Consider the following 25,387-nt stretch of genomic DNA (forward strand, 5'->3'; position numbering starts at 1 on the left):
CTTTGTTATGTTTAAACTTATGCATGCATTGGGTTAAATATTGAATTTACTTAAATAAAACTGTTCTAATTTGGATGATGTGATTTCCTTACAAAATGTTACAGCATCAATGTGCAAATAAAAATACACACACTAAATAAATAAAATATTTTTATTCATATACTGTGTTGGATGTGTGTGTGTGATGTCTGCCTGTAGATGTAAAGGTGGGGTCCCAAGGGTAAAAAGTTTCAGTACCACTGAGCCAGAATGATCTTGTTGTACGCCTTATAAGTTTATTGACATTCATTCTAACATATAGTGATCTAAAAATAATTTTCTGCCTGCTATTACCCTGGAAAATGCAAACTCAGCTCAAAGGAGGGTTTGAAAGACTAACTTCGTCTTCCATCTGTACTCCCACAGTGAACTCCCTCCCACACAGCGGCAATATGGAGTATGTGTATTCCTAAGGATCAAACATTCAGGCTGTAGTGTGCATTTCAGCACCAGAAATCAGTAATTGTGTAGTCTTGGACTTTAAATTTTGCATCAGTCAGAGTTAAGCCCAGCAAGTGATAATAGATGTGCACCTGCTGATCTTCCAGCTGCCAGAAGGACATGATACGTAGATAATGTGGTGGCTCAGCTATGACTAATTTTTTAAAGGTTTATGTGATATTCTTGTGCAAATAATATTTGGAATCTTTCCTTGTATTTTCAGTCCTCTTTGGATATGCTGTAGCAATTCACCTGAAAATGCCTCATAAATTCAGCTAAAACAAGATTGAAGCATATTTCCTAGCTCCTAGCCCTGCAGCTCTGCAGTGGCGTAGTGGTTAAGACACCAGTTCTGATGATCAGAAGATCAGAAGGTTGGCAGTTCAAGGCCCAGGTGCTGCATGATGGGGTGAGCTCCTGTCACTAGTCCCAGCTTCTGCCAACCTAGCAGTTCGAAAGCATGCAGATGCAAGTAGGTAAATAGGTACCACTTCTCAGTGGGAAGGTAACAGTATTTGGTGCAGTCATGCTGGCCACATTAGCACCAGAGCAGTCCTCAGGCAACCCTGGCTCTTCAGCTTAGAAACGGAGATGAGCATTGTCCCCTACAGTCAGTTAAGACTAGACACTCATGTCAAGGGACGACCTTTATCTTTACCTGTAGCCCTTCAATAAATGTCTGAGTATCTGTTTTCTGTTATTTCTTTCCACAGTGAAATTGAAGATTTGAAAATGCTAGAAAACATTTCTTGAATTGGTAACTACTATGGTAGCAAATCTAGGGTATCTCATTTTAGCTCATTGCCTCACTCGCTGATTTTATACATTGTTGTTGTTGCTGCTCCTGCTGTAGTAGTTGTTTTTCACATCACACAATATGTGGCAAATAATCTCAGCCTTCTAATAATATTATCTACTAATTCATGGCTTGTGACAGTCCTTCAGATGTCCTTATAGTTAATAGGACTTGAACAGAAATGTAGTAATATTTTTCAGAGTATCCATAACTAATAAAAATAATGAAATGGTGGCAGTGCTAGATCAACATCATATCTGTGGGGTTTGTGTGGGTTCCCAGTGTAAAAAGATACCTGAAGGAGTCCTGAGTTCATTTGTAAAATCTTTGTTGTTGTTGTTGTTGTTGTTGTTGTTTGTTGTTATGGACCTTTGAGTTATTTTGGATTTATGGTGACCCTAAGGCACTATTATGAGGTTTTCTTTACAAAATTGTCACAGTGGTTTGCCATTGCATTATTTTGAGGCTTTGAGATTGTGACTTGCCTAAGGTCACCCAGGTTTGCATGGCTGAGTGGGGCTTCAAAGCCTGTTCTCCAAGAGTCTTAATCCAGTGCTCAAACTGCTAAAATGTATGGGATCTCAGCTTCTACCTGGTCATTTTCTCCAAATTTGCCTTCATGGGCTCAGAGGGAAGACATTCAGCAAGTGAAATCCTGCTCTGTTTGCCATCCCAGGAAATACCTACCTCTGCCCACTGATATATTACCCCCCTCCTGCCATCTGGGGCCCTTTCACACTGCACAATTATATCACTAGGATTCCACATTAAATGTCATGGCAATATCCTATGGAATTTGGGGATTTGCAGGTTTTGGAGAGTTCTTTGCTAGCCAGAGAGCTCTAATGCCTCACTAAATTACAAGTCCCAGGATTCCACAGGATGTTGTCATGTCATTTAAAATTGAACCATAGTTTTATAGTCAAATAATATGAAAGGGCAAGCGGTTTCTTTCTACTAATTGCCCTCAGTGGCCCATATACTAGAAGTTAAAGCTTGGCTGTATGTCATGGAGGAAAAAATGTGGTCCATAGTCCATATGGGACTTGCTGTTCCATTTTTAATGCCTGTTTCCCCTGAAGACCCTCAAAGGCTCCAGTTCCTTTTTCCCCTTTTTAGGGGGAATAGGTTGGTATTTCCCCTGAAAATCACCTAAAGCACATTAAAAGTGCCCCTAAATATAGCAGTTTGCCTGTCCCCTTCCACAATTACATAAAACCAATAAAAATAGCCAAGAATGAGCCAAACCAAAAGTGATGGCATGTCACTTTTGGAATCTCCAGAAATACACCAATGTGGCCAACTGGGGGTGCATGGGGCAACCACTTGGCACACTGCTGCATTTGTTCACCCCTGCTATTTTGGTGTCATGCAATTTCTTGATGTTCCTCTGCTCACCTCTGACCTGGCAATTTGTTACTCACACTATACCTGATTCTATTGGTCTTCTCAGGATATTACCCTGCAAGCTCCATGGACTGTCTGCATTCCTGGCAATGTCCATATTGTCTGTCCCAAAGTGAATGCTAAGCATCTCTCAGGCTGAAGCCCTATAATGATTGCTTTGCCTGCTAACTTTCCTCTTCTTCTCATCAGTTGCTTTTTCGACCACAGAGTGTCACCCGTATAAGTGAGTGAAAGTCCAAACACTGCTGCTGTCCTCAAAAAGAAGAAAAAAGAAAGACCATGGTTACATGCTCCAGTCCAGCGTATGCCTACATTTATGGAAGACTGTGTCCATAGATGTCTCTTTCTGTCTGCCTCGGTATGAGACAGACTGTGTCCATATGCTGCTTCTGCGGTTGCTACCTAATCAGTAGAAGAAAGAAAGGTCTCACTCCAGCCTCTTAGTACTATCACCTAAGAAAACAGGCTGTCCATTGTGACATCATATTGATACTGTCTGAAGGAGAGAGAAAAATGGGCTCTCCCTCAGTTGTTACGTATCTGGAGAATCAAGCAAAGTATTGACAGCTACTTCAATAAGAAAACAAAATTGATTCCAGCTCCAGATAGGAGTTTTCTTAACTTCCTGCCCTCAGAGTCCACATTTTTAAAAAAGATGTTAGATGGCTTCCCAGTACCTCCTGTTGGCTGTCAGTGAAAGTACAGTATATTCCTGCACATTAATGTTTGCCTGCCTGTTATTTCTCTAATGAATGGGAACCAAGGAAGGACCATCTCAATCATCCCTGAGAGAAAGGGAAGCCTCAAAGTACCAACTTGAGAAGTGTTTTAGTTCTATAAAGGGCAACATATGATTAAAACTATTTGTGTGTCTGTAGATTAAGGAAAGGAATCATGCTGTCCTCCAGATGTTTTTGGACTTAAACTCTGATTACAAGTCATCCTGTCAAATATTAGATAACCTAAGTCCTTGGCATCATTTTCAAAGCACCCAAGCAATTTATACTATCATGTTTGTAGAAATGAAGTGAAGCCTCTGCTTCATTTGCTAGAAGGTATTAAACTGGTACGGTATCTTCTGATGTATTTCTAGAGCTGATTGTTAGGAAATTTCTAGCAAATACAATGAAGGCTTTCTTTTCTTTTTTTCCTGTCTTTTTGAAGAATGGATGTGCTTATATAGCGTAAAACATCTGTAACAAGAAGCTCAAGATCAAAATTTAGACAATTTAAAAAAATTCCATTGAAAAAATTAATACAGTATAGATGTGCTCAGGCTTGAAGCCAAAACAACTATATTGAGCTATCATACTTTGGACATATAATAAGGTGACATGACTCACTAAAAACAAACAGCAGCAGCAGTAGCAAGAGCCACAGCAACAACTATTGTTGTTGTTCTTAGGGATTTAAGGCAGATTACAACAGTTAAAAGAAACATAGGGCCGATACAGATTGGCACAATATGCCTGCTTCCAGGTGGCATGGCATGTGCATGACATGTGACCCGACACCGCTCCGAAGCTGGCATTATGCCACACCACTGCCCACATGGGGGCAGCTTTTTGGCACTCTGGTGGCATGGCATTTAGATGCCGCACACCGTAGGAGTGCTGAAAAGGCACTGCCGTGGCAGAAAACCCACCCTTTTTCCAGCACAAAAAGGAGCAGCATTTTGCTACCTCTTTCTGCACCGGAAAAAAAGCTGGAGTTGCGGCCACAGTGTGCGGATGCCACACCATCCACCCAGCTCTTTCAGGAACGGCATCACACCACCCCTTTGGGCCAGTCTGTTTCAGCCCATTGTTAAAAATAGTTAAAAATTAACAGCATACAAAGTTTAAAAGCAATTAAACTATCATAAAAATTGTAACTAGTTAAAACAAATTCAAACAGTAATATAACAAATAAAAGTCCAGGACATTATACCAACTCTGTTTCCCCCATAAAAATCAATTCCAAAAGGCCTGTTAGAACAAAACGATTTTTACCTGTTTGCAGAAAGATAATAAGGATAGCCAGTGCAGTGAAGAAAAAACAATAGAGGCGGGATACAGACGGGCAAAAAGGGGTGTGTTCATGACGTCATGAAGGTAGAGCCTTCAGACGGCCCTTACCTGAATGCCGCCATGAACACGCCGCCCGCACGCCCCAAGCGGGAAGAAGCGGCATTAAAAAGGTGCTGCTTTTCCCCGCTTCTTTTCTGTATGATGTGCAGCTGCGCAGCTCCGTCTGTAAGCTGCTGCACAGGTACGCCAGAATTGTTACGCTGCTAATTTAAGTTGCCCATTTAAAAGCTCTGTGTCTGCTGCGTCACATAATGAGTCGGGGTCCTGGAACATGCGCAGTTTGCAGTCAGGCTTTAATTGCAGCGTCAGCTGCCATGCAGGTGTGGAAGCTGCAGCACAGCTGCAGCGCATTTTAAGACTCGTAACCCTAACCCTAACCCTAACCCAAGAGCAACATGTACGCATGCGCTGCTAGAATCGGGGAAAGTTTGGAATTTAAAGTGAACCCCTACACACATTCCTGTGCCATTTTCACCTAACAATAAAAACCCCTAAAACTTTAAATATTTACATATGTACAAGGGAGGTGATGGGGGATGGCAGGGGGACAGCAGTGGCAGCGGCGACAGCTGTGGCTGTGCATTGAAGATTCAGCAAGAGCGCGGGGATCAAAGGAGAAGAGGCATCCATGATGCTGGTGACATTGGCAACGTGCAAGCGGACAAGGATGCCAACACCAGCTGATCACCAGCTGGCAGGAGACCACTATTGTTCTTGGGCAGGGCGAGGGAAAAAGTTTTAAAGGGGCTTGGGAGCTTTAAATGTGCACATAAGCTTTCTGCCACCGCTGCTGAGTGCCGCAGCTGCGCAGCTGCGCATCCACCAGCCGGCAAAAGAAAAAAAAAAGCCCCGTTTTTGGCCGCCCGAGCAGAAGCTGCCTCTTTCTTTGCAGCGTCCTCCGAGGCGGCGGTATGGAAACTGTGGTTCAGAAACGGCCCCAGGTGAGGCGTCTTCACTACCCCCCATGTGGAAGCCCCATACACCTGAGCCACGCCCCCGGGGCGGGCGGTCTGGAGGCTCCGTATTCAGCAGAATACACCTCCAAGACATCTTCCCCTGCCCGTCTGTATCCCACCAATGATTAGTAAAGTGGGAGGGAGTAGGAAAAGAAAAAGAAGGCATCACAGATGGAGAGATTTAGTCAAGGAAGCCACAGCTTGGAGTCTGTAAGATCTTAACATAGCTGTTATTAACCAAGTGTCCTGGAGGTCTCTCATTCATAGGGTTACCATAAGTCATGCCCAAGTCCATGATGTCCACATACTTGGATTTTTTTTAAACAACAGCAGCATATGTTCATGTAGACTGAGGTCTACTGTTCCATTTTCTCCTTCAGCTCAGTAAACTCTTTTCTGTCCAATAAGTAAAGCTATTTACATGTTGTTGTTGATTTTAAAAAAACATATCCAGATATCATGCCATGTACCATATTCAAAAGGAGATTTTCTGTAATAGAACTTCTGTCATACTGGGCAGTAAAATTGAGTTGGCTCCCTAACTAGTCTCTGAAATGTTTGGCTTGGCAATGTCTGAATAATCAGCTGAAATGAAAAGTGGGAAGTACTACTGATGAAATGGCAGACATCAGTCATTCCAGCTTTTAACTGTCTGTATATTTGTTTCTTTTTTCCAAGAGAGAGAGAGAGAGAGAGAGAGAGAGAGAGTATGAAAGTGAATTAGCATTTTGTTGTGAGTGTTTGTCAATTTAGTGCTTAACAGTTGGCATAAAAATGATTACCAGATGGGTGCCTTGAAGTTTTAAGGACAGGAAAGGCTGTTTTTATATAATACTTTGCCTTTCTCACAAGCATATCACTTGAAATATACTACAATGCTATGAAAGTATACTGGGAAAGATGTCTCACCAAAATCCTCCTAGTTCTAGAAATTGTGTTTCAGAATTCATTTGCCCAAGTCCATGATTCCCCCATGCTTGAATTAAAGCACTGCAGAACTAATGTAGAATAAATATAATTGCCCAACCCAGTCTTTTTTGACTTTAAGACTGAGGGTTCCTTGCTGTTTATCAGCTAATATGTATCTGTTTGGAGGTCCTTCTCACCTTCTGGTTATCTGGGTTTCCAACTTGTGATCAACAGTATACTCCAGACAGACAGATTTAGCATCAACACTCAACAACTCTTAAGTATTGAACTTTCAGTATTATTAAAATGGAAGAATAAGAGTCAGTTTAATATTCTTTTTTTTTGGAGAGTGGGGTTCCCCCCCCCCCTAATAATTTTATTTAAATAAGACAAGAATTTCTATACTGAAAAAATACAAAACAAAAACCACACATTTTCTCATGTAAAGCAATATTGTGTGGTAATCTGAATACTGTTTAGCACAGTGGCTAGAAATAGCAGTACAACTACATACAAAACGTCTGAAACAATCATTTGACAACTTTCTACAGCTGTATGTACGATATATTAGAGATCAACAACTGCTGGGAAATTTACATAGCAAAGCATTAGCTGTAACATATTTGATTTATTAGTAATATTATTTTAAGCTACAGTATTTTTTAAAAATAGCCATAGTAGTAAATACACAAAGACACACACCCTTGGGGTGGACCATGGACTTTTCATTATCTAGGCACATCACCTGTATACTGAATTTACATTTCTTGTAAGCATCCAGACCTTTAACATTATATTAACATCTTCATCCAAGTCTTCCATGTCTACTGCAGTAAACATCACTATGATGGTACTATATAGAGTAATAATTGTAAAGAATTGAACCTATATATGTCTTCTGTATCTTTGGTAGGCATCACAATTAATTCCAACATGTGTTATATATTACTGTAGCAGGCATTTAGCCAGATAAGAAGTACCTATGTAGTACAGTCTAGCCAATGTAATATAAGAGCAGATGTCCTTCCCTCTTACCAGCATTTTAAGGCTATTTATAAGGTAGGAACAGTATGAGAAGCATGAAAGCTGTCATAGACAGAAAGGTGTGACTATGTTGAAGGCTGTCTAAAAAGCTGAATGTTCATGTGTCAGGAGCTTTTATACTTCTCTTAACCTCTCCTTGGTCTTATCACCACCTATCAAGTGAGCAGTAACTTCTTCTCAGCCAGTGGGAAATGAGATATACTGTTATGATCATTATTAAACCTTATTTATAGAGCACTGTAAATTTACACAGTGCTGTACATACAATCAGGTAAAATAAAATAAAGTAAACCTGCCTATGGTGTGTATTCTACAAAAATAATTTAACACAATACACATTAATGCAGATTAACATTAAATAATGAAATATAGCAAGCATCAAATAAAAAATAAACCTATGATAACAATCAAGTGATGTATGGGAATGCTTCCCTAAACAGCATTGTCTTTAACTCAGCTTTAAAGCTGGGTAAAGAGGTAATGAATCATACTTGGGAGGGAAGGAGGTTCCAGGAGTGAGGAGCGGCCAGTGAAAAGGGGTGGATCTGGGCCGGAGAAGATAAATCCTTGGCTGGAACAACCGACCTTGATTCCCAGAATGGAAGGAGCGAATGAGAAGGTAAAGGGAAAGCAGCTAAGATAAATAAGGAGGGGGCCAGCCTATGCGGTGCTTTAAAAGTCATCGACAGCAGTTTGTAACAAATACAGGACGAGAGAAGGAGCCAATGGAGGGATGACAATAAAGGAGAAATATGGTCAAAGCAGTGAGCAGAACTGATGATGCATGCAGCTAAATCCTGGACAGAAATTAAAGGATGGAGATGAGAAAGATGAAGCCTCACCAGAAGGAGGTTACAAAAATCCAGTTGCAAGACTACTAAGGTATGGACCAGGATCTTGGCAGTGGAGGTTGAATGAAATGGTCAGATTTTAGCAATATTATAAAGAAAGAATCTACATGCCTTGGCTGTAGCCTGAATCTGGGGGATACAAGACAGGGAGGAAACAAAAATGAAACCAAGACTGCGGCCTTCCTGCACAGGTTGAATAGAGATATTGTCAAAAGGACAGAAAAGGAATAATGAACGGCAAGCTTCGGTGGAAAAACAAGAAGCACAGTCTTAGACATATTGAGCTTCAAGAGCTGTTGCCGCATCAACTGAGAAACAGCTTCAAGACAAGAAGAAACTTTCAGTTCAAGACCTGGAGAAAGGTTAGGGGTGGAAAGATACATCTGAGTGTCGTCGGCGTACAGACGATAAGAAAAGACAAAGGAACTAATGAGTTTGCCTAAAGAGATTGTGTAAACAGAAAACAATAAGAGACCCAACACAGAGTCCTGTGGAACTTCAACAGACAACAGGACGGAAGATGAAGCCTGACCACCAGTGACTACTGCAAAAGATCTGTCTGACAGATAAGATTTAAACCAAATAAGAACAGAGTCTGAGAACCCGAGGCCAGAGATAATATCAACTAAAAGACAGTGATCAACGGTGTCAAGGGCCGCAGACAGATCAAGGAGAACAAGAATAGAATAAAGGCCATTAGCCTAGGCCCACAAGAGATCATCCAAGATCTTCAGAAGAGCTGTCTCTAGAGTGCCGTGGGTGGAAACCAGACTGAAAAGGATCTAAAATGGAATTAGCCTCAAGCCCTATTAACTAAGCCCTGTTAATGCCAGCACTGATTCTCCAATCCAATTAGAAATTGTACTGGCCCTCTGTATGAGGCCACTAAGTGACCAATCTGACCATGACCATACTGGTTGTCTGCCAACAAATGATTACGTCATCCTGATTAACACTAACCAATGTAGTCTGCCTTCATCAGACTCTTTCTTTTATCTTTTTTTGTTTTGATTAAGATAGTCCTCTTCTGCTACAAGAAGCCTTGTAAGATTGCACCCATTTAGCAGCTGTAGGGCATACAGTGCCACTGTGTCTCAGTAGTTGTAACTGTTCCTCCTTCTACATATGTGTATTTGGATCACAGCCTAAAGCACATTATAAATGCAAAAGGAGCATACCCCACACTCTTATTTAGTTTCCTTTAACTTTCCTTTCTATAAAGGTTTTTTTTTTTTACTGTTATTATTTCAGAGGAGAGGAAACCAATTGTGGGTAAGGGAGATATTTTTTAATCTCTTGAAGTTTCATTCTAGTGACCTCAGGCAAAAATGATTCTCCCTATTTAACTAGAAGATTAGAGCTGGGGTCTGAAATTTGCATATCACAAAAGGTGTAGCTCTTTGTAAGTAATATTGATCGCTTCCTGTCCTTAGGCGATTAATACAAAAGGAAAGAAATTGTCTGCTTTGGGATTAGCATTTGGGCAATATCTTTTAACACAACAAAGTCTAGAAATGGTATTCCTTTAATTATATTTGACTTCTGTTCCCTGGTTGTTGGTGAATCTCTCTTCCTGAAGGGCCATTATCCAACTAGTATATGAGAATCCGGTTTCTGAAGCAATGCTAATACTTCCACAAAAAGTTCTTGTTACTCCATATGCTTTGCATCTAAATTACTACAGGTTGAGTGTCCCTTATCTGAAATGCTTGTGACCAAAGGTGCTTTCAATTTTGGATATTTTTGGATTTTGGAATACTCATATTTGCATATACATGCATAACGAGATATCTTATAGATGGGACCCAAGTATAGACACAAAATTTATTTGTTCTATATACACCTTAAAAACATAGCCTGAAGGTAATTTTATACAATATTTTAAATAATTTTGTGCATGAAACAAAATTTGTGTACATTGAACCATCAGAAAGCAAAGGTGTCACTATCTCAGTCACCCATTTAAAAAATTTTGGTTTTTGAAATATTTTGGAATTCCAGATAAGGGAGACTCAACCTATAACTGTATTATACTGGATGCGTAAGAGTACAGATTTCTATTTCCCACTGTTTACTGTGGGAAGACTTCAGAAGAAACATATTAGCCATTACTTCCCTGTGACCTTTAATGCAGTCCTCAGTGAAAGGTCTTTGTTTATCTATGCTTCCACAAACTCCAGGTGGTCTTTTCTTTGTATATGTTACAGTCCAGAGCTTGGCATGGTAATAAATACAACATGTATCTTAAAGATAAATTTACTTCAATGTTTTTTGTTTCCTTAATAAAGGAAGAATATAAGCCCACACACACATATATTCATTCTCTCTCTCTCTCTCTCTCTCTCTCTCTCTCTCTCACACACACACACACACACACACACACACACACACACAAGTTATCCCAGGTCTTTGCTTAGTCGAAATCTCTCCTGCTGTTCAGAATAATAAGTTGTCAGCCTGTATTTTCATTTATTCCCAATATCATGCACACTAGCTCATGAATTCTGTGGTCTGCACATTTCCTGGTCATTTGTGGCTACTAAACTACTGAAAATCAATCAATCAATCTAAACTACTGACAAGCATGCAGTAAATAACTTAGCTGTCCTTTTTTCAAAAACCATATATACAGTGGGGCCTTGCTTTATGCGGGGGATCTGTTCTGGGCCCCACCCCCGCGTAAAGCAAAAAACGTGTAAGTTTGAGCCCCATTATATCCAATGGGGCTCATGTTTGCTGCGTGGCTGCACGTGCCATTTGTGAGCCCCATCGGTTATAATGGGGCTTGTGCTCGCTGCGTGGCAATGCACGTGCACAGGGCACTCACCCGTTTCCCAGGCAGCTTCAGGGTATGCTGAAAGCCACCTATAAGGGCTCACTGTACAAACAGGGATCTCAGTTGCTTGAGTGGAGGCTGATACGTAGCCAGAAATGCAACTACAGTGCTCCCGTGCCATATGCGGACGTGCCATACGAGGCTTTAACCTTAACGTAGAAGGTTAAGCCGCCAGGGGATCAATGGTGCGCATGCGGCACCAAACTCAGAAGCGCTCCCCTATTGCAATCAATGGGGGATGAGCTTACGCGTTTTTTTCCCATACGCAGGGGGATATGGAATGGATCCCCGCATATGGAGAGGGCCCACTGTACCTGTAGACAAGACAGAAGTATCAGCAGGCCTTGTAGAAATACAGTAAGTCTTCAGGAGAGAAAACTCTTGTGATGAAAAGGAAAGGAAATAAAAGCTCTTGTAAGGAATCTGAGAATAGCCCAGTGAGAATTGTTTAATGAATCTGGAATGTTAAAATGACTTCGGAAGGAAAATACAAACTGGTGGAATGGAATGGAGTGGAGTGGCTGGAATCTTGAATAACAATACTTGACACTGCAATGACTGAATATTTGAATTCTGGTGTGCATGTGGTAAACTTTCAATTTGTTCCTCTTGCTTATTTAAGGCTCTATTTGCACAACAATCCAGAAGACAGACGTATCTGTGTATATACATCCAAGTATATTGTGCTGGGGGGGATCCTTTCTGATCCTCCCAGACACAAGCCTGCATATTCAATGGTATAGAACAGGGCTTTGAAAAAATTTTTTGGGGGACTGCAATGCCCAATATCCCCCACAGCTCCCGCAGTCTTTCAGCCTGTATCATTTCAATGATCTAATACAGACCTTCATGGTACATGGAAGTTAATAGAAAGTATAGTGCCCTGCATTGGCAAATGTTCTCAGCTTAATGTTTTATATGCCTTTTGATATGCTCAGCTTTGTAATTGTTTTCTTTTCTTTTCCTGGAATTGTATATACAATGTGACCATCTTTTATATTACTTTCATTTCCCCCAGACACTGGGCCCTGTGGAATGTTATTAGAAAATATTAGAATTATGCTGATTTGCAGATAAGAACTCTCACTGCAGTCTACTCTGCTTCAGTGGGCAGGGTGGCATTGAGATCCAGTTGGCCTCCTGAGAACAGTTTTGCTCTTGGTGCGAAATTGCTGATGTACTGGTAGAAAATGGAAGGTAGATATTATCTCTTGCTGTTGACTCATGCTGAGCACAAATGTCAAGGGATTATTCCAATAGTGTGGAAATGTTTCTCGTTTGCCACAATCTGTTTATATGATTAAAACCAAAATGTACTTTGCAGTACAAAAAAAAGTATGTAGGTTTCCACTAGGAAGAGTCAGAATCCATGACAAATTAGAAAAGGTGCATCATCTCTTAGTAGCCAGTATCATGTTGCTTGGAGCCAAAAGTAGTTTAACAGCCTATGAGAAAATTCCTTCTATCTATCAAGACAACAATTGACTGCTATTAATGAGAGTTCTCCCCCTCCCCCTTTATCTTCAGGGAAGTGAAATCAATGCTTGATACCTTAATATATTCTTTTTAGGAACAGTTCTTTCATCTGTTGCAGCTCTCAAGCTATCAAGATAGGGATGGGTTATTAACATCATTTTAAAACTGCAGCTGCTATTTGACTTTGGCGGGGTACAGACCGCCGCTTTGCGGCGGTCTGCCGCCGCCGCCAGTAGGTCCGCGGGGGAGCCGGAGCCTTCAGACAGCCCAACTCCCGCGCGGACCGAAAAAGAAGCTCCAAAATGGAGCTTCTTTTACCGTCGCGTTTGCGACGTAGCGAGGCGCCAGGGGCGCGCTCGCTACGTCACAAGCGGCGCAACGCGTACGGACGCTCAGCATCCGATACGCAAAGATGGCGGCGCCCATGTGGAAGGGGCGCCGCCATCTTGTACGTATAGGATACGTACTAGGGTTAGGGGGATGCGGAAGCACCGCCCCTTCCTAACCCTAGTACGTATTCTATACGTACTAAATGGCGGTATGTATCCCGCCCTAGTATGGTTTTGGAAGGTGTGGCATGTTTTATTTGAGTTGGTACACAATAGCCAGAATCCCCCAAGTAGCAGTCTAATGTAAAAATAAAACCCACAAGTTTTCAAATGTGAATGACTTATGTCATCTGGCAAATCAGAGTGTGCTACTTTGGTCACAGTAAAGAGGAATGGGATCCCTATTATGGTTTGCTTATTTCTCCACACTGGCCCCTTGTGGTGTACACTCTTCCTCAAGGTCCTGGTCTTAGGGTCTCATAAATAATTAGTGCAAATGTTTGTTTAGATATTATCTATGAAGAATTGTGATGTGAGATTCTCTCTCTCTCTCTCTCTCTCTCTCATCTGTCAAGCTAATCTGTCTGTCTGTCTTGCGTATCTGATATGAGCCTGTGAGCAAAGAGGCAAAATGTCAATGAATATGTTATTGTATTGTAGCTTGTATTTTTGTTTGTTTGCATTGGACTACAGATAACACAAATAAATATTTTGGATTGGATAATGTTATCTAGTTTGTGAATAAGGTGGGAAGGACAAGGAATGCATTACTTTAAAAAATAACATTCTAGGCTCTGATGAGCACTGCTGTTTGGCTTACATTCAAGTCAGTAAAGCCTTTTCTTTGATAGGGTTGGCACTCAATTCTGCAATTATCTTGAAATCTGTTGGCACAGCATTTCTGGGCCATCTTGGACTGTTCTTGGGTGATGCTTCCTCTTGGGAGGGGACAGACATGGAGGATTTAGAGATTTTTTTTTAACTATAGGGTTCTTTTAAAATATAAGCCACTTTGAGTCCCAGTTTTAGGAGAAAATGATGATTATCATGATGATGATGATTCAGAGGATTCCATTAAAGCTAAGCTAATAGAGGCAATAAGAAATAATATTGCTGCATTTTGATTCCTATTTAGGTAAAAGGGAATCACCCACATAAACAAAAGAGGTGTTCAAAGGTTTCAGGGAACTCCAAGCTTTGCAGAAATGTAGAAGGACAGAAAGAGCCAAATGTTTTCAGCATTTGGCTAACAGCTGACTACAGATTTCCCTGCAGCAAGACCCAGTGGTGTCCATCCCCACACACATATGCACAAAACAGATATTAATATAGGACATGGAGAAGAGGTATCACTGAGAGGCACACAAAAGAGGTCTAGCATGCACAGATCAGTACCATTGTCATTTTTAATATGTATGTATGTATAGGCCACTGGGTGATATTGCAGGGAAATGAATAGTCATCATTCATATGGTGTTATGCTGCGCTCTGTATTTTTCAAATAGTTCATGCTCTACAGTCCCAATTGATATGTACTATGCTGTGTCGAAGCAGTTTTTGCTGTGCATGGTTGAAGGTGAAGTTCTACAAAACTGGCAGAATGTTGATCTGGATCTTTTGTTATGACTTGTTGGAATTCTTTCAAACATTTTGTGATAATTTTGATATCTTGATCCATTGCTGTTGTTGCTATTGTGAGCCTTCCAGTCATTTTCAACTTACGATGATTCTAAGGAGAACCTATCATGGGTTCTCTTGGCAAGCTTTGTTCAGAGGAGGTTTGCCATTGCCTTCTCTGGGGCAGAGAGCATATGACTTGTCCAAGGTCACCCAGTGGTTTTCATGGCCAATGTGGGAATCAAACTCTAGTGTCCAAAGTTGTAGTCCGACACTCAAACCACTATGTTATTTTGGCTGTCATAGCTTGATCTATTGCTGCATTAAAAACCTTTGTCTTGATTGAAATAGGGAATGTATTTATTTGGAAGGTTGTAGTTGAAGATCATTTGTGTCATAAGGTTATCAAAGCAACTGTTTTTTCTATATCCATCTCCGACTACCAAAAGCTCTTTTCTGAAACAAATCAAAATCAGGTGTAGTGAATTTCTTGGTGTCTCCTCTATATGTGCTGTCACAATGTCTCCCAAAACCTCTTTGGATTGCTAATCGTGTGAGAACCTGTCTTTAGAGATGGATAAATGCCACCAGAAAAATACATTCTTTGTATGCATTAATGTTCCTTTGAGGTATCTAGCCCTTATGCAAGGCAGTTACAGCAATACCTTACTTTACTAGAGGATAGATGCTTCAGATTCTGTTGGTGGTCATTGTGTTGTGCACATAGCTGGAGAGTAGCTGGCATTGATGGCTCTTCCCATTACTCATGGAAGGTGTGTGTATGTGTGTGGGGAGGTATATAATTCTCTTTCTTATTTTCATCACACAACACTTCCCTGTGTCCTGAATTCTTATTTGGATAATTGGTGCCTATTTTTACAAGCTGTTCCTCAATTAGGGACACCAACTCTATTAGGGACTCCAACTTCCTTTTCCCCTCAAGTGTTTGCCAAACTTGGTTCCTAATATGTTGTTGGACCATCATTCCCTGAATCCTTGACCATTGGCCATGTTGGCAGGACCTCATAGGAGACCAAGAACATCTAGGGATCAAGGTTGGAGAACCTCTACTCTAGAGGTTCAATTAATATCTGCCCCATTTGGAAAGCACTGTCCGGCCTTTTGTTCAGAGAGGCTTTCATAGACTGTGGTGAAGCTAGTGGTGTGTCATTTTACTGCATCACATTGTAAATTGGAGTATAATTCTATTCCATGATGTTACAGTTTCAGAACATTTGGACAGGGTATGCTATAAATAAATGAGTGCAAGCATGTGTGTGGTTTTTATTTCAAAGTGTTGATATCAGCCTTGTATCCTAGAAATGCAGAATACCAAAAATGTAGATTGTTCCTTTCTGTTCTGTTTGCTGATGGCACTCCTCATGAATTAGTTCACAAGCAAAATATAGATCTTGTGTTTTGATTTTAAAAAATACATAGCTTGATTATTAAATCATATTAATCTGGAAATGACCATACTGCCACAGTAGAAAGAATCTTACTGTTTGGATGAATGAAATCAATTTGTTGGCTTGGGAAATTAAAGTTCTCTAGGAAGTGCCATAAATCTTCATGATATATCTAAATGCTTTAATTTTTAGCATTTGGATATTAAATTTAGTTGAAAGATTTTTTTTTTAAAAAAAAGCATCTCGTGTAGTTAAATAGCTTGCCAATGTCTGTACTCCGCACAAATTTACATATAAAAGTTTTTCCTATTAATATTAGCAATAACATTCACTGCTTCAAGATGCTTTTTGATGTACTTTGTACAAACAAAAAGGAAATTGGTTTGACAAAAAATGGCTTGAAACTGTAACTAACTGTTCTTTTCCCACAGTACAACATTAAGTTTGCTAGTGTGCTAGATTTTCTCTTCATTTTGCATGTATTTCAATGTGCCTTTGGTATTTCTCAAAATGTTCTTTAACAAGTATTTTCTTAACAGACATTTACAGCTTTCTATACATAAACTAGGGAGTTAAAAACTAACACAGAAACATTGGTCAACCATGCTAATATTCTTGATATGCAGAGTTTCCTCTCTGAGAGACCAACGAAAGACCATACATGAGTCTACAAGATGACCTGCTTATACAGACTGAGTCTCCCTTATCTGGAATTCCAAATTCTCAGTTCCAAAATTGTCCATGTGGGTGGCTGACACCTTTGTTTCCTTTGTTTCATGCACACAAGTATTTAAAAATTTGTATGTAAAATTACCTTCAGGCAATGTGTTTGGGGTGTATATGCACCATAAATAAATTTCATGTTTAGACCTGAGTCCAAGATATCTCATTATGTATATGTAAATATTCCAATATCTGAAAAAAACAAAAACAGAAACCCTGAAATCCAAAATACTTTGGGCCCCAAGCATTTTACATAAGGGAGACTCATCCTGTAGAGGGGCACCAGAAGGGGGGGTGCACCTTTGTGGTTTGAAGGACTACTCCCAGGATTCTATATGGTCTTGTTAATTCATATATTACTTCAGTAGTTTCAACCATGGATAACCAGATGCTGGATTTCCACTCCCAGAATCCCTGACCATAGGTCATGCAGATTAGGGATTCTGGTAGTGGATGTCTAGGTACCCAAAGGTGTACATAGAATCATAGAGTTGGAAGAGACCACAGATGGCCATCCAGTCTCTGTTTAAAGACCTCTAAGGAAGGAGACTCCACTACACTCTGAGGGAGTTTGTTTCACTGTTGAACAGCCTTTACTGTCAGGAAGTTCCTCCTAATATTGAGATGGAATCTCTTTTCCTGTAGCTTGCATCCATTGCTCTGGGTCCTAGTCTCTGCAGCAGCAGAAAACAAGCTAGCTTCCTCCTCAATGTGACATCCCTTCAAATATATAAACAGGGCTATCATTATCACCCTTTAACCTTCTCCTCTCCAGGCTAAACATCCCTAGCTCCCTAAGTTGTTCTTCATAGGGCATGGTTTTCAGAACCTTCACCATTTTAGTCGCCCTCCTTTGGACACACTCCAGTTTCTCCACATCCTTTTTAAATTGTGGTGCCCAGAATTGGATATAATATTCCAGGTGGGGCCTGACCAGAGCAGAACAGAGTGGCACTATTACTTCCCTTTATCTAGACACTATACTTGTAAAATAGCATTGGTCTTGTTAGCTGCCCCATCGCACTGCTGACTCATGTTCAACTTGTGGTCTACTTGGACTCCCAGATCCCTTTCACATGTAGTCTCGGTTCAGTCAGGTGTCACCCATCCTATATCTGTGCATTTCATTTTTCCGCCCTAAGTGCAGTACCTTACATTTCTCCGTGTTGAAATTCATTTTGTTAGCTTTGGCCCAGCTTTCTAATCTATTAAGGTCATTTTGAATTTTGACCCTGTCCTCTGGGGTATTACCTACACCTCCTACATCCCTACATTACTTCTTCTGTGGGGCTACAACTCCAGTTTGGGATATATTAGCATGTATAAGAAATGCCTCTATTGTCTTAATCATTTTAGTAACTCCAGGTCTTTTCATTAAGATGATAATGGCTCTGTGTAGCTATTTGTCTGTAATTGTTCACCTTGGTCAGCATTACTTAATGAAAATTCAGGGTGGTGTGGTTTCAATGATGCACAGACTCTATGCACTGCCCTTTCTGTGGCAGTACTGACAAAAGATGATGTGTGGCCATGAATGACAGTTTGAAGATGATTAGTTTCAGCACATAAATTATAGATTAAAAAATTGGTCATTGCGCCAGGCTTCTTTACAAGCTAAAACTCTCCATCGCAATGCTTATGGTAACAAACTTGTCTATATTTCCCCATGAGAAGATTATTTTCTTTCTCTCATCTTGTTGGCCGAGGGAATTAGCTGGTCCATAAGGATCAGTCAAACTAGTTAATATCCTTTCCTTGCACAAAAAGAAGAAAATGTGGAGGGCCAGATGTTGTTTCAAAGTTCTTTCTAGGGATAAGTAACTGATTGAACTTTGCATCATAACAGCTGGGTATATTAATTTGTCATGTTGTGGGGTTGATAGCTGTGTAATTATGACAGCATCCCACAAGTTGAGGTTTCAGGGGGCTTTCTGAGAATGTCACAGTGTGTAATTGAGTTTGCCTGTGATCCCAGGGCCTTTCTTAGAAGAGGATGAGCTCTCTTAAAGGGTTTATCCTTTAAGACTGAAGTAATAAATAAGGTATTTCAGCATTCATGTCCAGACAGTGGCAGTTATTAAATGGCATGACTGATGCACTAAAGACAAATTAATTTGCTTGTAAGCCTGTCTTATTTTAATCTTTGTACAGCACCTTTCAGTTTTAGATGCTGTGATAAGGCTGACAGTAAGAACAATCTCCTACACTGCACAGGGGAGAGATTTGGAGTGGCCGTGTGTCCTATTTTACTGAGGATCTGCTTGAATGACTCTCAGAGGACAGTGCTCTGTTTGAAGGGCTGTCTATGTCATTCCTTGAATATCACATCTCCTGTCATGTTTGATCTGCTGGTATCTGACCCTGGACTAGGGATGAAAAGAATATTCAAAAATATTGGGGAAATATCTTTCTTGAGTGTTGGAAAACTCTGAAAAGAATCCTGGGCTGATGAAAATCTTCACTCATGTGCAAAATTCACACACATTTTTGCACAGAAAACGATATTTTCTGTCCGGGGAGAAATGTTTTCTGCACAAACTGTTAATTCCAAGCAGAGTAAATTCCATAGTATAGACTTTTATGAATTTCCTGCTGGAAATATGTTGGAAGGGGGTTTACCCCCCCCCCCAAAAAAAAAAAAACCCTCACATGAATTTTGCACAGAATAAATCCTGAAATGTGACTGATCTTCAAAAGCTACTACTGAAAATGAACTGAAAAGCTACACAGTTTTTGAAGATGTCTTCACAGGAGGAAAAAAGATTACTTGTGGAGTTATTAGCAAAAAAATTATACCTCTACCTTGAACTGCTACCTGCCTTTGGCTTTAGGACCTCCTTTCTTGACATTCTTCACTTTTTCATATGCCTTTATTAGGATGCTATATATTTTTACCTCAACACTGTTCTCAAGCACTAGTATTTTCAGTTTTAATATAATGTGCCTTCTTTTTGATAATGTATTTCTTTTTTTTTGGAAACAGAAGGAAACAGGAGTTTCTGCATTGATAATAATGTTTCAGCATAGAAATATTCATTCTTGTGCGGAAAATGTTTTCTATTCAGAAAATGCTGTAATCAGCATTATTCTGTGTAAAATTCATGCATGGTTGATTGCCATAGACGACAACATTTTCTGAACACAAAACAGCATTTGTTGCACAGAAATTACTATTTTGTCATTCTGTTCAACACAGAAAATGCAGTTTTGTATGCAAAACAACCACATGTGTATTTTGCACAGGATAAATTCTGAATTGTGAATAACCTTTGAAGACAGCATGGTTTTTGAAGGCTTTCTCACAGCAAGAATAAAATTTCAAAAATTAACGATTGCTACCTTTTGAGAAGAAACTGAGGGCTTATCTTCCTCACCAGAATACTCAAGGCTGGCCCCAGAACTGCCCTGGATTTCTCCTGTTATCTCCACTCTCTGTAGCAATGCTGGTGACTGATTACACATGCATCCCCCCCACTGTGTCACCCACTGCCACTGCTCATGCAAGTTGCTCCCTTTGAAGTCAGAAATGAGGCACCCAATGTTGCTCACATGGCTTGATGGCTCATTGTCACTGCAGACAGAGTTATTTGATACAGCTGCAGTGGAAGGGATGCCTGTGTAGTCAGTCACCAAGTGTCGCTACAGGGTACTCTGGGTTTTCCTGCAAAATTTGGACAAAAAGGTAAGTTTTTAAGTAGGTGCTGAATTGTAAAGTACTCTGTGACTGTCTTTGCTCTGTGTAGCAATCAGCCTTGGTCTGGTTGCCCAGACTGTGTTTGGGACAGAGGGATGGGGCAGATTTGGTGTGGAACGTACATTGTGAAGCTAGTTCACCCTCAAATTTGGGAACTTGCTCTGCATCATTAAGGCAGGTCACCATGAGTATGAGGGGAGAGACTGTTCTATTTGGCTCATGTAGACAAGTCTTTAGTGAAGAATTACATCTCTGACGAGCATCATCTACCTGGGTTTGGGATTAGAGTTTTCCTTCTCCTAGGATGGTTGCCATAAGGCTAGAGAGCCCATCCTGCCCTTTGGCACTCTTGGTCAGACCCTTCGGTTGTGACCTGTCTGGCATGGGAGGCCCTGCCAGTGGCTATTATACCACCTCCAGCATAGCTCACAACATCATTAGGGTGCGCAAGCCTCTCCCCCACGACAAGGGGGCGTCAATGGTATTTGCCCTTAGACAACTGCAAGAGAAATGTAGAGATCAGAACAAAGGCCTCTATGTAACATTTGTCGACCTCACCAAAGCCTTTGACACTGTGAGTAGAAAAGGTCTGTGGCAGATCCTGGAACGACTAGGATGCCCCCCAAATTCCTCAAAATGATCATCCTGCTACATGAAGGCCAGCAAGATCAAGTCAGATATGGTGACGCTCTCTCAGAGCCCTTTCTAATAACGAATGATGTGAAACAAGGTTGTGTTCTCGCTCCAACTCTATTTACAATCTTCTTCAGCATGATGCTCCAAAGGGCTACGGCAGATTTCAAAGAAGAAGACGGCATTTATATACGCTACCGTACTGATTGGTAGCCTGTTTAACTTAAGCCGCCTGAGGGCCCGCACTAAGACTCTAAACTATCTAGTCCGTGAGCTGCTTTTTGCTGACGATGCTGCCCTCGTTGCCCATACGGAAGCAGCTCTGTAGCACCTAACATCCTGCTTTGCAACAGATGCAGAGCTCTTTGGACTGGAAGTCAGTCTGAAGAAAACGGAAGTTCTCTACCAGCCGGCACCTCAGGAAAAACACTCCCACCCCCACATCACTGTAGGCACATCTGTGCTTAAGTCCGTCCAGCAGGTCACCTACCTGGGAAGCATCATCTCCTCAGATGCCAAGATTGATAAAGAGATCGATCACAGACTGGCAAAGGCATATAGTGCATTTGGAAGGCTTGACAAAAGAGTCTGGAGTAACAAACACTTGAGGCGAAGCACAAAAGTCAGCGTATATAGAGCCATTGTACTGTCTATTCTCCGCTGTGGGTCTGAAACATGGGTCACCTATCGCCAACACCTACGACTCCTTGAACGCTTTCATCAGCGCTGTTTACGCACAATTCTAAATATACACTGGACTGACTATGTGACAAATGTTGCTGTCCTTGAGCAAGCAGGGATCACCAGCAATGAGGCCATGCTACTGAGGATGCAGCTGCGTTGGGCAGGACATGTTTCTAGGATGAAGGACCATCGCCTCCCAAAAATAGTATTTTACGGTGAATTCGCGACAGGTCAGCGTAAGAGGGGTGCCCAAAGAAGAGATACAAGGACTCCCTGAAACAACATCTCAGGCTTGGCCAAATTGATCACCAACAATGGTCTTCCCTGGCCTCGCATCGGGAGGCATGGAGACGCACTATCCATGATGCTGCAGCCTCTTTCGAAAGCTCACGCCAAACGAATCTTGAAGAGAAATGACAACGCAGAAAGAACCGCAACCCGGAAACATCACCCAAGGAGACTTTCCGCTGTGCTTTCTTTAACCAGACTTGTTTATCCCGGATTGGCCTTTTTAGTCACCAACGCACTTGTACAAAGCACGGATGAGTCTTTCCTGAATCTTTGTTCGCAAAGCAAAGCCAGAGAGAGAGATTGAGAGAGAGAGAGAGAGAGACATCTCTGAACAGTATGTGTATGTTACCATTTGAGTTGGCATGGTTTGAGATGTATTTAAGTCTATCTGTCTCTCTATCTTACATTCCATTCATTTTCGAACAAACAAACACTGTTACTGAAGGGGATTTATGGTTGGTTTGTGTTCAGGTGTGCCTTGAAATGAAAGAATAAATGTTTTCCTGAACTGTGCATGGAGATTATTTCAGAAATCAAGAGGATGGTGTTTACACAAACTATCATGCCTTCTTGAAACTGTATGGACAGCTTTCACTGACTGAAAAATTGTTCCCATCTGTCTGTAACTAGAAACTCAGAGTTGAGAATTTTTTAAAGGAATGAACAGAATCAAAGCTCACCAGCTGAAATTTATTATTTCTCTTCCAGAAAAGGTGCAGATGACCCTTAAAGTGGCAGGCTTCAGGGCAGAATGCACAGAGCCAGCCTTGACTCAGATACCCCATAAATAGTATGTTCTCTAGAAAAGATAGAAAGATGTTTTTATCTTGCAAGAATAGAGTGACAATAGTAGTTTGGCAGTGCAGTATAAATCCTTCTTGAACCTTAAGAAGGAGAGCAAGACACAAAACTCATACTACTCTGCATAAAGTAGTGCATTTTTAAAAATGTTGCTAATAGCAACGTTAGTTTGAGAATAATAGTATAATATGTGAAGTGCAGAATAATTTTCAAATGAAAATGCAGTGACCCCCTCTATTCAAGAAGTGTCTGTGTACATGGCAGTACTCTCTCTCTCTCTCTCTCTCTCTCTCTCTCTCTCAAGTACAGTACCTGCTCCTTGGTTTGACATATTCTTTTATTGTTTTACCTTGGCTTTCTGTTGAAAATAAAATAAAATAAAATAAAAGCAGAGCTGAAGTTAACTCTATGAATATGTTATGCAGTCATTGAAGAGTTCCCTCCCACTTAATTTTCTTGCTTTCAGGTTGGACCCAATGAACAAGGAGTCTACTTGGAATGAGAAATGTTACTGATTTGGAAGGAGAGTAATGACAGTTGTACAGGAAGTGATGGTCATTGGTTGAAGTGGCTTGGGAACTGAAGCTTTTCTTTCCTTATCATTGAATAGAGTAAATAAAAGCTTCTCCCTCCCACTTACTAGCTGATTCTTTTTTCTTCAGATTGTCCCAAGATGCGGATTTACTAAAACCTGCCAATAAAAACTGCCTACAGTCAAATCTGGGATTTCTCCCGTATTCTCAGGAAAGAATGTCACTGAAGTCAAGTGCTTAAAAGAAAATCAAATGGAAAGATTATAAATTTTGTTTGCCTCAGGAAGGAATTAAAGAAGGCTTTAAACATGATTCTTAGCTAATGCTAAGATTTTATTTTATCTTTACAAAGGAAAGAAATCTAATGCTTTCTTGCCAGTCTAAACTTAACATCAATCTTAATATACATTATGCCAAATAAGTAAGGAATAGCCTTGGTTAAACAGTTGCAGATCATGCATGCATTTCCTTTTTTCTAATAATTTCTCAGATCCACATTTGTAGAGGAGACTGACACTAATAATGCATTATATTTGATATGTCCATATGGTAGCTTCCTGCATGTTCCATTTAGGGCTAATTCACACTATGAAATAACCCAGTGTGGAAACTTGGTTATTTCCAGGTCATTCATATTTGCACTGAGTGCAGTTTCCATGGGAGGGCCAGCAATCCCCCCTTAACTGAGTACTTTTGAATCCAGGGCTTTTATCACACCTTTTAGAAAGAACTAATCTTTTTTAAAGAGCCACAAATGAGAGCGTGTTGTCTATTTCATTCAGAAAACTCAGGAAGGGAGGAGTTATATGCAGAGGGATGGAACATACACACCTTACTGGTCTTGCCCTGCCAGCAAAGCTCCATTGTTTTTCCCTCTCCGCTCTCAGTTGTGGGGGTGAAGAAACTGGTTCTATAGATGCGGTGGATTCAAACTTCCCATACTTTGGAAAGTTGTCCCTTTAAAGTGCTGCCAGGCCTTTTTCCTCTTCTGCCAGAATATTAGTCCCTTTATCTGCACCAATGGCTAATTCCCAGAGCAAACAAAAGCTGGGGAGGAGGTTCTCTTCCGAACATGATGAGATGGTGGACTTTAAAAAAAATAAAATTTGACACTTATGTGCACTGTTGCTTTTGAATGGCTGCCATTCTCTATCAGTATGAAAGTACCTTATGACAAAGATGTGCATCATTTGATTGACATTTTAAAAAAAACACAACAACCAGAGAAAGATCAAATGCATTCAAAATGGAGGCTCCATTTTAAATTGATACTACGGTAATGTGAATGTCAATAGGATTAAAATGCCACAGAAAATTTGATCATGGTAAATGTAGTGGGAATTTTTTTTTAAAATAATTTTTATTAAGGTTTCAACATTTAAAAACAAATAAAGAAAACTATTTGTATCCAATGCTTATAATATTTAACAGATCACATCATACAAACCTTATCATCAGTACTTCCTAACCATCAGTTCATTTCTGCTTATTTATACATAAATCCATCCTTGCTTAATATATCTCAACCATAGTTCAAAGTCATTATTATGTACATATTTATCACCCTCTATTTATCCTGCCCAGCCATGGTCTTTGGCTGCTTCGCAAGAGGAGGCTCTGCCTTAAGTTATAGTGGCCTTGGGCTTTACGTAACATTTTGTCCCTTAGTTAAGTTCTCTAGTTCATTAAATCAATAACAACAAATATAAAATATAAAGTAGAGAGGGCATGTATCATCTATAATATTTCTACTCCCACTACTACATTTCTCCCCCATTCTTTTTGAAGAGAATTTATAACAACAGTCCAGTCTTCTCTGTACTTGCTTGGTGATTCATTACGAAGAGCA

General features: G+C 40.5%; 1 protein-coding gene across 2 annotated transcripts in view; it reads left to right on the forward strand.

The window, feature by feature from the left end:
- PRKN (parkin RBR E3 ubiquitin protein ligase) overlaps positions 1-25,387 on the forward strand; it is a 938,258-nt gene that overhangs the window by 230,209 nt on the left and 682,662 nt on the right. The window lies entirely within an intron of this gene.

Source organism: Sceloporus occidentalis, unplaced genomic scaffold (genome assembly GCF_023333645.1).
Source record: "Sceloporus occidentalis isolate IW3139 unplaced genomic scaffold, rSceOcc1.0.p SCAF_6, whole genome shotgun sequence".
NCBI classification, from domain to species: domain Eukaryota; kingdom Metazoa; phylum Chordata; class Lepidosauria; order Squamata; family Phrynosomatidae; genus Sceloporus; species Sceloporus occidentalis.